Raw genomic sequence first — 18,670 nt, forward strand, 5'->3', positions numbered from 1 at the left:
ATTATTAGGAATTGCATCTCTTTTGTATTGTCCTCTTCTTTCTTTCTGATGCCTGGAACACAGATGTGATGGCTAAAGCTCCAGCAGCCATTTTATGACTTTGGATATAGATATCAGATGCTAGTAAGTCACATACAGAGACTGGAAGAACAAAAAGAGAGAAGCATCTTGGGTTGGGTGCCTGCTGATTTCATGGAGTTTCCATACTGGCCCTAAATTACCAAGTTCCAGATTCCTTTTATGTAAAATAAAAATCCTTATGTGTTTTAGCTACTATTATTTTGCATTCTTAGTTACATACAACCAAACTTAATTCTAATGATCTTGCTTTTCTCTTTTTAATCAAATATATACAATCTATATTATAAAAGATCTTAAGAAATAATAGAGAAACAGCTATTTTGGAGAGAAAATATTATTTCAGAAACTGCCTGAATTCAGGGTTCTTTACGTATATACTTATAAAATAGAAAGGCCCAAATAAATGGATAAATTGCAGGGAAGCTTTAGTAAGTATAATATAAAAGATTTTATATGCAGAGTCTTATACATAGAACGGCAAACAAACAAGTCCAACAAAAGATTCAAAGAGACTTCTACACACATAAGAGTGTGTAGCTCATAAATGTTCACTTCCTTAACTGGGAATTATTATCAATCAAAATGAAACAGGAATAAGAAAGTATGCTTTGTTACTTTAAAAAGCAAATGCATTTTTAGGATATTTTAATGAAAACCTGATGTGTAAGGGCTGAGAATAGACCCTTTTAATATATTTTACAATTGTCAGGTCCTTGGTTAAAATCTGGGTATGCTATTTTATTCTCCAAATGATGAAAAGGGGAAAAGTGCACTAAAAATGATCAAAGGGATAGAAAATAGGTCATTTCGGAAAGACTTTTTTTTCTAAAAAAAGATTTGTCTACAAACAAATGGAAAAACATTCTGTGCTCATGGGTTGGAAGAATCAATATTGTTAAAATGGCCATACTGCCCAAAGCAATCTACAGATTCAGTGCTATTACTATCAAACTACCAATGTCATTTTTCACAGAACTATAAAAAGCTAGTCTAAAATTCATGTGGAACCAAAAAAGAGCCCAAATAACTAAAAGAATCCTAAACAAAACCAACAAAACCAACAAGGCTGAAAGCATCACTTTACCCAACTTCAAACTACACTACAAGGCTACAGTAATGAAACCAACATGATGCTGGTACAAAAAAAGACACACAGACCTATGGAACAGAATAGAGAACCCAAACATAAAGCCACACATCTATAATCATCTGATCTTTGACAAAGTTGGCAAAAATAAGCAATGGGGAAAGGACTCCCTAGTCACTAAATGGTGCTGGGATAACGGGCCATCTATATGCAGAAAAATGAAGCTGGACCCCTACTTATCACCATAGGCAAAAATTAATCAAGATAAATTAACGACTTAAATGTAAGACCTCAAACTATAAAAATCCTAGAAGAAAATCTAGGAAATACCATTTTGGACATCAGTCTTGACAAATGATTTATGGCTAAGTCCTCTAATCAATTGCAACAAAAACAAAAATTAACAAGTGGGATCTAATTAAACCAAAAAGCATCTGCACAGTAAAAGAAACTATCAACAGAGTAAACAGACAACCTACAGAGTGGGAGTACTTGCAAACTATGCATCCAACAAAGGTCTAATATTCAGAGTCTGTAAGGAACTTAAAAAAAATTACAAGCAAAAGACAAATAATCCCATTAAAAAGTGGGCAAAGTCTGTGAACAGACACTTCTCAAGAAAAGGCACACAAGCGGCCAACAAGCATATGAAAAAATGTTCATCATCACCAATCATTAGAGAAATGCAAATCAAAACCACAATGAAATACCATCTCATATCAGTCAGAATGACTATTAAAAAGTCAAAAAATAACAGATGCTGGCAGAGCTGCAGAGAAAAGGGAAAGCTTTCATGCTGTTGGTGGGAAAGTAAATTAGTTCAGCCACTGTGGAAAGCAGTTTGGAGATTTCTCAAAGAACTAAAAATGGACATAAAGAAGAGAACAACAGACACTGAGGATTATAGGAGGTGTGAGGGAGAGGACAAGGGTTGAAAAACTACCTGTTGGATACTGTGCTCATTACCTGGGTGACAGGTGCAATCATACCCCAAACCTCAGCATTACGCAATATACCCTTGTAAGAAACCTGAATGTGAATCTAAAATAAAAGTTAGAAAACAAAGTTTTGTCTGGCTTGGAAAATAAAAAGAAGACAAAGTATTTCATGCATGTGAAGAGTTATTAAAGAAGGCTAGTCAGTTTTTAATCACTAAAGTAGAACAGAATCAAATGACTTTAGGTTGAAGAAATTGCTTATTGATAGTGTTGACAAAATCTGGTGTGATTGAAGGTGGCAGAAGAATCTCAGTCCCTAGAGATCTTTGTAAATCCTGGAGAGGATGTAGGAGACATCCCATTGTCATGTGTCTCCCCGTGATCAACCATGAGCCTCACTCCTGAAGCTGAGAGCCTGTGTTGAAAAGGACTTCCTAGAAAGACAGAGTGATGTTTGGCCACAGAAACTCTTAGAATTCTTCTCCTGACTCTTTCTTTGAAATTCAGTCCCTGGAAAATTCCTTGAAATATATTCCTGGCTGGGCGCGGTGGCTCACACCTGTAATCCCAGCACTTTGGGAGGCCGAGGCAGGCAGATCACCTGAGGTCTGGAGTTCGAGACCAGCCTGACCAACATGAAGAAACCCCGTTTCTAGTAAAAATACAAAATTAGCACATGCCTGCAATCCTAGCTACTCAGGAGGCTGAGGCAGGAGAATTGCTTGAACCCAGGAGGTGGAGGTTGCAGTGAGCCATGATCGCGCCATTGCACTCCAGCCTGGGCAACAAGAGCAAAATTCCATCTCAAAAAAATATATATATTCCAGTTTTTTAACATAAGGGGAAAAGGCAGCCACTGTTTTTCATTTTTATTTTTTATTATTTTTGAGACAGAATCTTGCTCTGTTGCACAGGCTGGAGTGCAATGGCTTGATCTTGGCTCACTGCAACCTCTGCCTCCTGGGTTCAAGCAATTCTCCTGCCTCAGCCTCCCAAGTAGCTGGGATTACAGGCATGTGCCCCCAAGCCGGGCTAATTTTTGTATTTTTAGTAGAGACAGGGTTTCACCATGTTGGACAGGCTGGTCTCAAACTCCTGATCTCAAATGTTACTCCTGCCTCGGCCTCCCAAAGTGCTGGCATTACAGGCATGAGCCACCGCATCCAGCCTAGCAGCCACTGTTGATTGTCTACTTGTAGCAGAGGTTTTGGGTGCCCTGCATACATCCCCTTAGTGTTCCCATGTCTAGGATGTGCTGTTGACACCTGTGACACCTCAGTGCCTCTACCAGTGCCTAAGCCAGTGATTTGTCCTTTCTGAGATAGATCTGTAACCTCGGTGTGAGTTTGCTTTTCCTGCCCACTGATCCTTGCCAGTACCACGATCCGAGGGCTCACAAAATGTCTGATTTGCCATCATAGAATCCTGCATAGCATCGTTCTGGGAGTGAGGGCCCACTTTATGGCAGAGGAGCAGCAATGAGCATGTGACAGTGGGACCTATGGGTCCTACCAAGTGCCTCATCACTGAGAAGTGTCACCAGATGGAACACTTAGAGTCCCGTTAAAAACCCAGCAAAGGAGCCAGCTTGAGGATGATATTCTATTGGAGTGGGGCCTTGTCTTTCAAAATGTGGCATATATAGTACTTTGAACCAAAGGTCAAATGTTACTGTGTCCCCAGTAGCTAGAATACCCTCCCCAAACCCTAGTAGATAATCTATGATTGAGATAGATTTATCAGGGTAATTTCATTTGCCAGTGATTGATTTAGGGGAAATTAGTTGAGTGCATCCTGGAAAGATGTAGCTGTTCAATAAACCCATACTGACGTGTAAGGAGAAACTGCTTTTCTCTTCTGGCTTTAGATGTGTTGTGTAAGATAACATTTGGAGCAGTGGCAGCCATCTTATCACCATGAAGAGAGAGACAACATAGAGACTGAGAATGGTAGAGTGAGCAAAGAGACAGGAGGAGCTGGGTCTTTGATGACACCATTGAGCCTTTAAAGCAGCCCTGGGGCTGGGCACAGTGGCTCACACCTGTAATCGCAGCACTTTGGGAGGCTGAAGTGAGCTGATCACCTGAGGTCAACAGTTCAAGACCATCCTGGCCAACATGGCAAAACCTCATCTCTACAAAAAATACAAAAATCAACTGGGCATGGTGGTGCATGCCTGCAGTCCCAGCTACATGGGAGGCTGAGGCAGGAGAATTGCTTGAGCCCGGGTGGTGAAGGTTGCATTGAGCCAAGACTGTGCCACTGCATTCCAGCCTGGGAGATGGGAATAAACCCTGTCTCAAAACAAACAAACAAACAAACAAACAAACAAACAAACCCCCTCCCCTCACCCCCCAAAAAAACCAAAAAGCAGCCATGGAACTGTTTCCTCTGGACATTTTGTTAAGTGAAATAACAGATGGTTTTATTAAGCCACTTTTAGTCCAAAATGGGTAATTTCAGGTGATATTCATGGCAGATGTTGCTAGTTAGGCTTTCCCACATTTATCCCTTCCCATGGCTTCCTTTGTGCTGATAGTGCCTCATTTCCATTCCAGAAGCCCAAAATGCCTCTCTAACACTTTCCCAGCCTCCTTTACAGATAAGATATGGATGTGTGACTCAGTTCCCGTCAATGAGATTTGTGGAGGGGTCTGTTGTGAGCCTTCTGAGAAAGGATTTCCTCCTTAATAAAAAGTGACATTTAGGGAACATGCCCTTATTCTTTGGCCAGATGCTGTTGTGTGTTCATGTGATACTTGAAACTGTGGCTGCCATCTGTGACTATGAGTGGACAGTCTAAGGATGAAACCAATATGCTGAGAATGACACAGTGAATGATAGGGAAAATCCAGGTCCTCAATGATATGCAGAGTCCTGAACTCACCTTGGACTTGCCCTGCCTCTTTAGTTCTTTTAATATGACATAATAAATGTCTTTCTTTTGTTTTTTGAGACAGGGTCTTGCTCTATCGCCCAGGCTGGAGTGCACTGGCACGATCATAGCTCGCTGTAGCATCGAACTCCTGGGCTAAAGCAACCCTCCTGCCTCAGCCTCCTAAGTGATTGGTACTACAGGCATGAGCCACCACGCCTGACTAATTTTTGTATTTTAAAATATTTATTTATTTATTTATTTTGAGATGGAGTCTCGCTCTGTCACCAGGCTGGAGTGCAATGGCGCGATCTCGGCTCACTGCAACCTCTGCCTCCTAGGTTCAAGCAATTCTCCTGCCTCAGCCTCCCAAGTAGCTGGGGACTATAGGCGTGCACCACCATGCCCAGCTAACTTTTGTATTTTTAGTAGAGACAGGGTTTCACCATGTTGGCCAGGATGGTCTCCATCTCTTGACCTTGTGATCCGCCCGCCTCGGCCTCCCAAAGTGCTGGGATTACAGGTGGGAGCCACTGTGCCTGGCCTATTTTTTTTAAAGATGGGGCTTCTCTGCATTGCCCAGGCTGGTCTTGAACTCCCGGCCTCAAGCAAACCTCCCACCTCAGCTTCCCAGAGTGTTGGGATTACAAGCATGAACCACTGCACCCAGACAATAAATGTCATTTTAAAAACTGTTTTTTGTTGAATGTTCTGCTTCTCAAAGCCAGAGTCATCTGAACTCAAACATGCAGTATCATATGCCACCTTAACTCCTGCCTTCTACCCCCAAAATTCACCGGAAGTGAAAGAACTGAAAGATTTCTGTTAAAATTTTAAACATCAGCTGGTCTTGGTATTGTACTGTAATGACTATGGAAAGTGCTCATAGTATTTTATTATATAGTCACAGACTATTTCTGCCACCCTTCACATGAAGCAGATCATTAGGTATTCATGAGAATTATGAAGACATCTCTTCTCAATGTCCCTGTTATTTGGACAAATAACAAAACTATAAAAGGAACTGCTGTACTCCTATAGATGTTTTCATTCATTTGAACATAATAGTTTCTGAATTTAATTTTTATAAAAAGAAGGAAAATATAGCCAAATTCTATAATTCTCAAAAGCTGTCAATAAAAATATATTGAAAACTTTTCAAGAGAAAATCAATTACACACATGATTTTTTAAATTAAAAAAATAAAAAATGTAGAAAGTAGAAATACTACAGGCATACCTGGTTTTGTTGCACTTTGCTTTATTGTGTTTTTTATAAACTGGAGGTGTATTAGTCTGTTCTCACACTGCTAATAAAGATATACCCAAGACTGGGTAATTTATGAAGAAAAAGAGTTGGCCGGGCACGGTGGCTCACACCTGTAATCCCAGCACTTTGGGAGACTAAGGCAGGTGGACAACGAGGTCAGGAGTTCGAGACCAGTCTGACCAACATGATGAAACCCTGTCTCTACTAAAAATACAAAAATTACCTGGGTGTGGTGGCGTGCACCTGTAATCTCAGCTACTCAGAGGCTGAGGCAGGAAAATCACTTGAGCCCTGGAGGCAGAGATTGCAGTGAGCCGAGATCACGTCCCAACCCCAGTCCCCAGCCTCTCCCTCTCCTTGGGCCTCCCTATCCCCTGAGACACAGGGATATTGAAATTAGGCCAGTTAATAACCCTATAATGGCCTCTAGGTGTTCAAATGAAAGGAAGAGTCACACGTCTCTCACTTTAAATCAAAAGCTAGAAATGATTATGCCTAGTGAGGAAAGCATGTTCAAAAGCCCAGACAGTCTGAAAGCTAGGCTTCTTGTGCCAAGCCATTAGCCAAGGTGTGAATGCAAAGGAAAAGTTCTTGAGGAAAATTAAAAGTGCTACTCTACTGAATGCATAAGAAAGCTAATTAGCCTTAATGATGATATGGAGACACTTTTAGTGGTCTGGGTATAAGATCTAACCAGCTATAACATTCTCTTAAACTGAAGTTTATTCCAGAGCAAGGCGTAGCTCTCTTGGATTCTGTGAAGGCTGAGAGAGATGAAGAATTTGCAGAAGAAAAGTTTGATGCTAGCCGAGTTTGGTTCATGAGATTTAAGAAAAGAAGCCATCTCTATAACATAAAAGAAGTGCGAGATGAAGCAGCAAGTGCTGATGCAGAAGCCGCAGCAAGTTATCTGGAAGATCTAGCTGGGATTGTTGATGAAGGTGGCTATGCTGAACAACGGATTTTCCAGGTAGACAAAACAATCTTATATTGCAAGAAGATGCCATCTAAGACTTTCATAGGTAGAGAGGAGAAGTCAATGCATGGCTTCAAAGCTTCAAAGGACAGGCTGACTTTCTTGTAACTGGCTATTGCAGCTGGTGATTTTAAGTTGAAGCCAATGCTTATTTACTATTCTGAAAATCCTAGGGCCCTTAAGAATTACACTAAATTTACTCTGCTTGTGCTCTATAAATGAAATAACAAAGCCTAGATGACAGCTCGTCTGTTTTCAGCATGGTTTATTGAACAGTTTCAGCACATTTTTGGGAGTATTGTTCAGAAGACGTGATTACTTTCAAAATATTATTACTATTGACAATGCACCCGGTCACTCAAGAAGTCTGATGAAGCTGTACAACGAGATTAATGTTATTTTCACACCTGCTAACACAACATTCATTCTGCAGCCCATGGATCAAGGAGTAGTTTTGATTTTCAAGTCATTTAAGAAATTTCATGGGGCTGTGGCTGCCATAGTGATTCCTCTGATAGACCTGGGCAAAGTAAATTGAAAACTTTATGGAAAGGATTCACCATTCTAGATCCCACTAAGGACATTCACAATTCATGGGAGGAGGTCAAAATATTGACATAACAGGAGTTTGGAAGAAGCTGATTCCAACCCTCATGGTTTACTTTGAAGGGTTTGAGACTTCAGTGGAGGAAATACCTGCAGATATGTTAGAAATAGCAAGAGAACTAGAATTAGAAGTGGAAACTGAAGATATGTCTGAATTGCTGTGTCTCATGATAAAACTTGAACGGATGAAGAGTTGCTTCGTATGGATAAACAAAGTGGTCTTTAGAGATGGAATCTCTTCCTGCTGTAGATGCTGTGGACACGGTTAAAATATCAAGAAAGGATGTAGAATATTACATAAACTTAGTGGATAAAGCAGTGGCAAGGTTTGAGAGGATTTTTTTATTTTTTATTTTTTTGAGATGGAGTCTCGCTTTGTTGCCCAGGCTGGAGGGCAGTGGCGCGATCTCAGCTCACTACAACCTCTGCCTCCCAGGTTCAAGCGATTCTGCCTCAGCCTCCTGAGTAGCTGGGACTCCAGGTGCGTGCCACCATGCCCAGCTAATTTTTGTAGTTTTAGTAGAGACGGGGTTTCACTATGTTGGCGAGGCTGGTCTCGAGCTCCTGACCTCGTGATCTGCCTGCCTCAGCCTCCCAAAGTGCTGGGATTACAGGCTTGAGCCATCGCGCTCGGCGATTTGAGATAATTGACTCCAATTCTGAAAGAAGTTTAACAGTGGGTAAAATGCTATGAAGCAGCATTGCATGCTACAGAGAAATTGTGAAAGGAAGAGTCAACCTATGGTGCAAACTTCATTGTTGTCTATTTTAAGGAATTGTTACAGCCATCCCCACCTTCAGCAACCATCACCTTGATCAGTTAGCAGCCATCAACCCTGAGGTGAGACCCTCCTCCAGCAAAAAAGATTACAACTTGCTGAAGACTCAGGTGATCGCCAGCACTTTTTTTTTGCAATAAACTATTTTTAAATTAAGATATGTACATTGTTTTGTTAAATATAATGCTATTGCACGCTTTATAGTATGAACATAATTTTTTTTTTTTTTTTTGAGATGCAGTTCACTCTTGTTGCCCAGGCTGGAGTGCAATGGCACGATCTCGGCTCACTGCAACCTTCACCTCCCAGGTTCAAGCGATCTCCTGTCTCAGCCTCCCGAGTAGTTGGGATTACAGGCGCATGCCACCACGCCTGGCTAATTTTTGTATTTTTAGTAGAGACAGGGTTTCATCATATTGGTCAGGCTGGTCTCGAACTCCTGACCTCAGGTGATCCGCCTGCCTTGGCTTCCTAAAGTGCTGGGATTACAGGCGTGAGTCACCGCGCCCGGCGAACATAACTTTTATATTTACTGGGAAACCACACAATTCATGTGACTCACTTAATTTTGATATTCCTTTAAGTGTCAGTGGTCTGGAACCAAACCCACAATGTCTCTGAAGTATCTCTATGTATTTCTACTTAGCTTAAGTGTTAAACAGCAAACAAGATGAGAATTTAGAATTTTAATTCCCAGGACTATTTTCTTTTAAATATAAGTCCATATCCATAATATATATTCCATAATATGAAGATAATGAAGAAAGATATTGTTGGAATTCTTCAAGTCTGTTTTAGGCTTATGGATAGATAAAAAGGTGCAATATTAGTTTTCTTCTCTCGGAAGAAAACCAATATTTTCCAGAGGATTTCATGGTTCCAGAAGTACTACTTCTAAAGCCTGCTTCTCTCTGCAGAGCTGCGAATGTCTTTTCAGATAAGAAATTCTGCATTCCATTTATCTTCAGGATGTATCCTTTGATAAGATTTCAACAGATTAATGAGCAACTGAACTGCCATATTTTGAAGTGGGAGAACAGTTTGCCTGAGTCAGGTATCCATCCCTTTAGGTTCTCGATTGGCCCTGGGCCCACGGTGAGTGAGCTCTCTTTGCTTGGTGCATCATCGCTCCACCTAGTTCAAGTTCTGGCGGCTTCCTGATTTTGATTCTCTTGGGAAATGAGGCCTGCTTTAGCCTGAGGCTGGCTCAGGAAGGCAACCTTTCACCTACTTAAGGAAAAGTTCACAGGCAAACTAAACAATATGTTGGGTTAAAAAAAGAGACCAATCCTACTAGTACTGGGTGAGTGAAAATCTTCTCTCTTACAGTACATGTAGTTAGTTCTACTACCTGCACTGGATGCTTTCTTTCTTATCCTTGATTAGTGTCTAAAACGAGAAACAATGGCAAACTCCTTAAAATACAGAACCACTGTGGATTCCTAAGAACGTTCAAAAACAATAATTTGGAGTAAACTTTATTTTTTGAAAAGAAATAGCAAATTTGCATGGTGAGTGCATTTAGAGGAAAACGGGTTATATGCTAGGTCAAGTGAGGCCAAAACAAGAGAAATGATAATGGATAAGCTTTGAGTTTTTGAGGCTCTTCTTGCCCCAGGCAGTTCCAAAAGCCATTTTATTTGGCAGGATTTGACAGCAATTTCTGCAAGAACGGGATAACTAATCCAGTTAAAAACGAAAAAGAATATGCATACTATTTCATAATTTATATTGAAATTTATACATTACAGCAATAATTGTGCGACTGTAATTTTTTTTTTTTTTTTGGTGGGGGGGTGTTTTTTCCTGGAGGGACGGAGCTCCTGCAGACCCTATTGGGCTAGCCGCTCCTCCCACGTCGCTGCCGCAGATCCCCGCTCCCCTCCCCCACCCGCGGTCCGTCCCTCCTGGTCGACCCCGTTCCCGCCCCCGCCCCCGCCCCGCGCAGACTGCAGCCAGGTCCGGTCCGCGGCGGCTCCGCGGAATGACCCGTAGTAACCTCGCCCCGCCCCGGGCCGCCAGCGCCGCGCTCCCCGGCCCGAATTCGATAGGCCCAGCCCCGCACGCGCCACCGCTCGCGGGCCAATGGGCGGCAGCCTCTCTGCATAGGCAACGAGTGCGGGCCGGGGGTGAGCGTCCCAGGCGGTTCCGCTCAACAGACGCTGCTGTGGCGGCGCCGGGCTGCGACACTGCAGTTGTCGACGCGGCCGGGGCCGGGACGAGGAGGCGTTGGACGGGGTCGCAGACGTTCGTCCCCTCGCATTGCGGCCCCGACAGCTGCGCCAGGATCCCCGGGCGGCGGCGCGGGGCGTGAACGCTCTGGGGCTCAGCCAGGCCTGCGCGGCCCCGAGGCCGGAGGAACCCGGACTCCGGCGTAGCGGTGAGTGCGGCGCGGGTTGTGGGAGCGGCGGGAGCCGGTTGGCGGCGCGGCCTCCGCGTGTGGTTCGGCTGGGCCCGAGGGGCGCCCCAGCCTCGGGGCCTGGGACCCTGTTGTCGGCGCCGCACCTGACCGCTGGGTGTGCGCCCGGGCGGCCCGCGGCACCAGGAGCAGCGGCGAGCAGGGTGGGAGGCGGCCCGCTGGGGTCCGGGAAGCGGCTGACGTGGGGCCTCGGCCCTGAGCCCACGCGAGCCGGGAGCTGCAGCGCGAACGGCGTGGGGCGGCGCTGACCAGGCAGGGAGGATGCACTGCGTGCTTCCCGGCGCTGTGGGGCGGGGTGGGGGGGTCAGCCCCTTGAATTAAGGGGGCTCTGCCGCGGCCCCAGCAGTGCGGTGTCCGTGGAAGGAGACTCAGCCCTGCGATTTCGGAAAACCCTTGTTTGGCGGGGCGGGAGGGGCTGTTGCTGCGTGGGGTGAGAAGAAACTAGGTGCGTGAGGTGGGTCGACCTTGGTGATTGGTTCTGGGCACTATCGTGGTGGTGGGACTGGGATTAAGACTGATGTTTGGGGTTTGAGAGTTGCAGCTTTGCTTTTCCCCAAGTGCGTTTTAATCATATACTGTTGATGGGTTGGGTAACTCGGGGACTGCTTACTACCAGCAGTCCTGTGGGGTAGGTGTTATCAGGCTCGTTTCACAGATGAGGAGCCCGAGGCACAGGTTTTCAAATGGTTTTCGCAGGAAGTCTGATACTAGAAAGTGTGCTCTTAAGCTGTTGTGTAAAAGATCCCTCGAAAATGAAAAGGCTGGAGGAATGTCTTTAAAATTATATGGAAGCTAGAAAGGCAGTAGGCTTTGTGAACGAAATTATAGCTGAAAAGAATGACAAATAGCTGACATTTATTGAGCTTTTATTACATGCCACGCACTGTTCGGAGAGCTTTATGTACAGTGTCTTCACACTGTTAACAGTCCTCTGGGGTGGGGGTTATTCCCATTTTACAGCGGGAGAAACTGCAGATTGGACGAATTAGCTTGCCTCAGATCTCAGCTAGTAAGAAGCTGGGATTCAGACAGGCCTGTGTAAATCCAGAGCTCTGAAATCTAAGCACTATATTTTGCTGCCTCTCCTTGGTGGCTGGCTGAATAGTTTCCACAGTGGATTTTAGTCTGGGTGGCCAGGAGAGTTGTAGTTTGATGATACCTTCTTTCATGATCATCAACCTATTTTGTTTCCCCAAATTAGTTCTGAGAGTTAAGGGTGCTGATGAGTTGCTCCTGAAAGTGTATTAGAAGGGTATTATAGGGGACAGGTGGTGTGACATGGGAATCTTTTGCACAGACTTGATTTTGTTTTCTGGCATTTTTCTGGGCAGTTCCTCACACTTGGGGATGAGTAAGCCTTCTCTTATAATTGTCGCATGCGTTTTCTCTCTAGACTTTTCCTGGTTTCTCTTTTGTATAAAAAGTATTGGTTTTGTAGGATGACATTGGGTGTGGGGCAGAGTGGTCCATTGGACCTAAGGGTCAAGGTGACAAGTCACCTCGTATCTTTGGATCTCAGTTACTGAATTTGTAAGGCTTTAGACTCAGTGACTTAAAGCTTAAATATTCTGAGGGTCTAAAATGTTCTCCTTGAAGGAAGAAAGGAAGAATGGGAGAAATGAAGAACGCACAAATTATAAGGGGAAAATCATCCTCTGTCTGGTTTGGGGTGAGAGTCAGATCTTAAAGCCTCGAGGTCTGTTTCATTTGCTTATGTGTTTCCCTGCTGTTTGGTTCCAGTTAAGTGACTGTTTCATTCCTCATTTGATTAATTGACTCACCTAGAGCCATTTAATTTTTGTGATATGTCAGGCACCTTATTAGGTGCTGGGAATACAGCTGTGAATAGAGGGAAAAATAGACAAGAAGCAAATGGTCATACAAACGGATAGGTGGTTGCAAGTTTGATAGGTACGATGAAGGAAAAGTATTGTGTGAATGAGGATTATGAGCAAGATTGTGATGTAGATGGAAATCTAGTCTAGGGAGCTGTTTTTTGAATTGATGTGGTGAGATTTTGCTAGAGGACAGTCTTGAAATCTGAGCCTGCAATTATGTACATAATGCAAGAGTTTGGGAAGTTGTCAGCAACAATAATTCTTTTCATTGCACAATGTCTTTCATACTCAGAATGTGATCCCAGCTCTCATTGCAAGATACGAAAATGAGATAGGCAACTTTACAAGTTGTCATTCTGTCTGCCTTCAGGGTACTTAAAGCTTAAATAGTCCTCTAATACTTTCTCCCACTCAAAATGAACTGTAAGGGGGAGTAAGACTCTTATGTGAGATTTGGGCTTGAATATTGGATTTAGATATTTTTTAGGAAAGCTAGGCCAAGGGTGATAGGCTTTTAAAACAACGAGCATCATAATGACTCAAAAGTATCCATTGTAGCATACGCTTCACAGGGTCATTTAACTTAAAAGTCTCATCATCTTAGGAGATCATTTTTTGATGGCTGGATTGGGAAATATAGATTGTTAAAAATATATAAATGTCTCAGTTGAACATGTATGAAGCCAATTCAAATAATACATTGCAGTATATTTACTTAATGGCCATCTGCATGCAAAACACCGTCCTAGGGGTACCATGTGGCATAAATAAAAAAGATGAACTTGCCAAAGTTCCTGCTTTCAAAGAGATTTCAGTTAATGTATACTAATACTCAAATTTAAGGTTTTTTTTTTTTCAAAGTGCTAGCATATGTTGGCTCATCTGATCCTTTTAAGAGCAATATATGATAAACAGAAATACTGAGAAAATGGAGATAAGAAATTGTCAGGATATGGTGATAAATAGTAAGTGGAGTGGGAGAAAGAGGTGCTAAGTGATTACTAGGTTTCAGACCTATGCAACTAAAGAGGTATGTGTGCTATTCACTGAGCTGGGGCTTACTGGTAGAGAACTAGGTTCTGGATATAGGAAGAGCATGACTTTAGTTTTGGAGGTGTTCAGTTGGAGCTGCCTTTGAGGCCTTTATTGAGGTACTGGTTTTGTGCTGAGAATTGGGGTGGCCATTTACCGTTTTGAAGACCTCCATGTAGAGGCAAGAGCTCAAACCATGGGTACGGGTGAGATTGCCTGTGGGGAGGCTATAGAATAAGAAGAGAAGGAGGCCTGGGATGGAGCTGGGCAGAGGAGGTTGAGCTTGCCAAGGAGACAAGAGTGGCCAGGAAGGTCAGAGGACAGCCAGAAACAGATGTTCCTGCAAGGCGATGAGTCAGTACTGTGGAATGCTCCTATGAGAGAAGAATTGAGAACCATCATTGAATTTAGCAACATGGAGGTCACTGGTGACCTTTGAAAGAGATGCTGATCTGCAGGTAGGGGTGGGATGGGGAGCAGTGGGAGGTGAGGAAAACGGAGACAGAAACTGTTTCCAACAGGTTTGATTTCAGCATGTTTAAATGCTGATGGGAAGGCTCAGTGGAGAGGGAGTGGTTGAGTACAGACTAGAAAAGGGTTTGTGCAGAGTTCCTAAAAGGATGGGGTTGGGATGGGACCCAAAGTACAACTGAGGCCTGTGTCTTTGCTGGGAGGAGGGGACACCTTCCACAGTAACAGAATACAGGCCTGTAGCTTATGAAGTCCTAAGCAAATGCCAAAAATTGTCAAGAACTGTTAAATTTCTAAAAATTAGCCCAATTTTGGTTGACTCATGACAGTCTCTTAGAAAACTTTGTCGCAAGAGCATTGTGTGATTGATTTAAAATGTGGCTCAGTCTTAATTTCATCCCTCAATAGAGTATATATTTTCATCTGACTTTTGATTGTAATTTATTTATTTTCTGAAAAAGGAGACATTGTAAATGTTAAATCCCGTGATGCCTTCCTTACATGTTTATTTTTGGTTTCATTAGAAAAAAGCTTTCAGACGGTTTCTGTTTTCCTGACATCATAGGTGCCTTAATTCTTTTAATTTAAAGTTTAGCTTCTGTTATTATTGGAATATGTTTACTTATGTATTTTTGATGTTTCCCATTTTGAAGGATAAAGAATTGGATGATTCAGTAGTTTCAACTGATCTGCTAATTTTTGTTTAGAATTGAAGATACTTAAATAACCAACCTTTTGGATAAGTGGCCTCCAAATACAGCTTTCTGCTTGTTTGTGAAGGTATTTGTTATTAAGGATTCATTCATTCATGTATTTACTTAGTGTCTGTTTTGCAAGGTACTCAGAATTTGGAAATGATTGAGCGAGTTGCTGCTCTTAAGGAGCTCACAGTTCACCACAGGAAAGAGGTGTATGAACAAATTACAGCATGGTGCAACAGAAGAAGGTATATGAGCAAATGTATTACAGGATGGTATAATCAGTGCAGCAGTGGAATCTGCTAGGAAATAGAGAAAAAGTGCAGAGCAGGCACAGAGTAGGGAAGGAAAAGGGGAGACTTCTCAGTGGAGATGATAGCTGAACTAGGTTTTCCAAGATGAACTGGAGTTTTCCCAGGTCAACAGGGAGCCAGGAAATAGAATGTTTTACCTTGATTTTGGATCCTCTGTGTGTGTGTGTGTGTGTGTGTGTGTGTGTGTGTGTGTGTATACACAGATGTGTATGCATTGGAGATGTTATAACGCTACCAAAGAATATTGTTAGAAAAATTAAAAATTGCTTATCTTACTATCCTCACGTTGATTGCTCTAGCTGTGAAAAGCTGCACATTTTCCCCTGTCCTGTCATGGTCAACTTTTCTGTCTCCTGTTTGATGCAGAAAGTAACTGAACTTAATTATATTATTTGGATACAAAGCCTAGTTTTTGTTTTTCTAAATGAATGGTCTTTGGAATAAGGATAATAGCCAACACCTTTATAGTATACTGTGGCCAAATGCTGTTCTAATTTTTATCTCAGCCTTGCAAAATAGGTACTTTTTTTTTTTTTGAGACGGAGTCTCGCTCTGTCCCCCTGGCTGGAGTGCAGTGGCATGATCTCGGCTCACTGTAAGCTCCGCTTCCTGGGTTCATGCCATTCTCCTGCCTCAGCCTCCTGAGTAGCTGGGACTACAGGTGCCCGCCACCATGCCTGGCTAATTTTTTGTATTTTTAGTAAAGATGGGGTTTCACCATGTTAGCCAGGATGGTCTCGATCTTCTGACCTTGTGATCCGCCTGCCTCGCCCTCCCAAAGTGCTGGGATTACAGGCGTGAGCCATTGCGCCCGGACTGCAAAATAGATTCTTTTATCATTCTAATTTTTACAGCTGAGGAAACTGAAGCACAGAGCAATTTAAGTGACTTGCACGATTGTGTGCTAAATGTGTGCTGGATTTCATCCCAGGCACTTTGGTTCCAGAGTCCCTGTTCTTAACCTGGGCGCTGCATCTCCTCTCTGGAGTGACAGTTTGAAGTTCATATTAACCTTTGAAGGCATGATTGTATAGGGAAAGGAGCTGTGATGACATTTAGGGGCAGTTTTATGTCTGTTTTAATTACACAAAGTAGCTGCCCCAAATAAAACTGTCCCGCCCCCCGCCCCGGGGAAATCAAAAGGAAATTGAGAGAATTTAACTAGAATTTTCTTTTTTTTTCTTTTTCTTTTTTTTTTGAGACAGAGTCTTGCTCTGTCACCTATGTTGGAGTGCAGTGGTGTGATCTCTGCTCACTGCGATCTCCGCCTCCCGGGTTCAAGCAATTCTCCTGCCGCAGCCTCCCGAGTAGCTGGAATTACAGGTACCCGCCACCACACTCGGCTAATTTTTGTATTTTTGGTAGAGATGGGGTTTCACCATGTTGGCCAGGCTGGTCTCTTAACTCCTGACCTCGTGATCTGCCCATCTCAGCCTCCCAAAGTACTGGGATTGCAGATGTGAACCACCATGCCTGGCCTAGAATTTTCTTTTTGGACTTGAACATAATTCCTCAGGATGCTTTCCCCTTTAACCTTCCTTCACAGGAGTTGTTATTGACTTTTTAGATTGGAATATAAAGGAATTTGGGATCCCATAGTCTGCTAATTCCATTTTCTTTTCCTGTCTTTTAACTAAAATATTGACACACTTTCTGTATGTTTGAAAAATATTTCATAAAATTTAATCCACTTAAAGAAACCCACTCCTTTCCCCCAAATCTTACAGCTAACCACTGCTCTGAATTTGGTGTTTATTATTCGTGTGTATTTCTGTACAGCTTTATTACACGTGTGTTTCCTTAGACAGTGTATAGTATTGTTTTGTGTATTCTTAAACTTTATATAGATGGTACTGCATGTATTCTTGTTCAGCATACTGTTTATTTTATCCCCACTCAAAATCACTTATCAGTGTGGTTTCATGAATTGAGTTTCAACTCAATTCATCAGTGTGGGTTCATGTAGATTTAGGTCATTTATTTTTACTGTGACAAGTTAGTACATTTTAGGTCTATACCATATTTATTTCCCCTTTGCTCTCTTGATAGACTTTTAGGCTGTTTCCATTTTTTTTGTTATTACAGACATTATTACCGTTAAGTATTATTGAACACAAGTCTTTGTTTTAATTTTTGACACTGTAGTTAACCTGTGCTCCTTTTTCTCTGTTCTTCACATTTTTGTCTCGGCCTTCCTCTAATCGTTTCATTATTTGAGCTAAGGTACCATTCTTTTTCCATTATACTTAACAGTACAAAACTATAATGGGCACTTTTCCTCTAAGGCTCTTTTTAGTAATCTTTAGTTAACTTTCTTTGCTTTTTTTTTAAATAAAAATATCTTAAAATATAGAAATATCTTGAACATATTTTACAGATATATATTATTTTACTTGTAATTCCGTGCATGACTGTAGGGATAATTCACATGTACCCTTTCTCTTGGGAAACGTTTCTGTGTTGATGTACATTTGATTTAGCTAATTATGTATTTTAGTGTTTGTTTCCTTTAAATATTTTCCTCTAAATGTAGTGCACTTTTTTCATTGCAGTTTGGTGGATGGGAACATGAGCTCAGAGTTAAGATTGCTTGGATTGGAATCCGGGCTCTACTTTTTAGCTGTGTGTCTTTGGGCAGCGTATTTAATTTCTATGTCTCAATTTCTTCATCTGTAAAATGGAGATAATAGAAATCTACCCGTAGATTGTTGTGAGATTCAAATGAGGTGAGTGTCTGGCATAGTCATTACTCAATACATATTAGCTATTTTTATTAGTTTTATTTCTTGTTAGAGTATGCAGTATTTTCTAAGCCTACTCAGTTTGTGGTTTTGCCTTCTTTTTTGAAGCAGCATTTTAACACAGACATCTATGCCTCAAGGAAATGTGTGATGTTTTATAACTGTTAGTGGAGATTGGGAAGAGATACTGTAAACTGTAGCAAACCATAAGTTGAGGTACATTAACTAGATTGTTATATTTTAATATCAATAATTTAGGATTTGGTTGGGCGTGGTGGTTTATGCCTTTAATCCCAGCACTTTGGGAGGCCGAGGAGGGCGGATCACCTGAGGTCAGGAGTTTGAGTCCAGCCTGGCCAGTGTGGCGAAATCCCATCTCTACTAAAAATACAAATTAGCTGGGTGTGGTAGCGGGTGCCTGTAATCCCAGCTGTTTGGGAGGCTGAGACAGGAGAATTGCTTGAACCTGGGAAGTGGAGGTTGCAGTGAGCCAAGATCATGCCATTGCACTCCAGCCTGGGCAACAGAGGGAGACGCTGTCTCAAA

At 42.4% G+C, this 18,670-nt stretch overlaps 1 protein-coding gene across 3 annotated transcripts in view; it reads left to right on the top strand.

Moving 5' to 3' along the window:
- Positions 1 to 10,547: 10,547 nt before the first annotated feature.
- The window catches only part of ACSL3 (acyl-CoA synthetase long chain family member 3), an 81,318-nt gene continuing 73,195 nt past the window's right edge, over positions 10,548 to 18,670 (top strand). The window contains exon 1 of one of the 3 annotated variants that reach the window (XM_034955267.3): positions 10,548 to 10,991. The gene's annotated coding sequence lies outside the window, so the exon portion shown is untranslated. The remainder of the gene's footprint in view (positions 10,992 to 18,670) is intronic. The other 2 variants (XM_034955269.2, XM_034955270.3) reach the window with 2 other exon arrangements.

Source organism: Pan paniscus, chromosome 13, assembly GCF_029289425.2.
Source record: "Pan paniscus chromosome 13, NHGRI_mPanPan1-v2.0_pri, whole genome shotgun sequence".
NCBI classification, from domain to species: domain Eukaryota; kingdom Metazoa; phylum Chordata; class Mammalia; order Primates; family Hominidae; genus Pan; species Pan paniscus.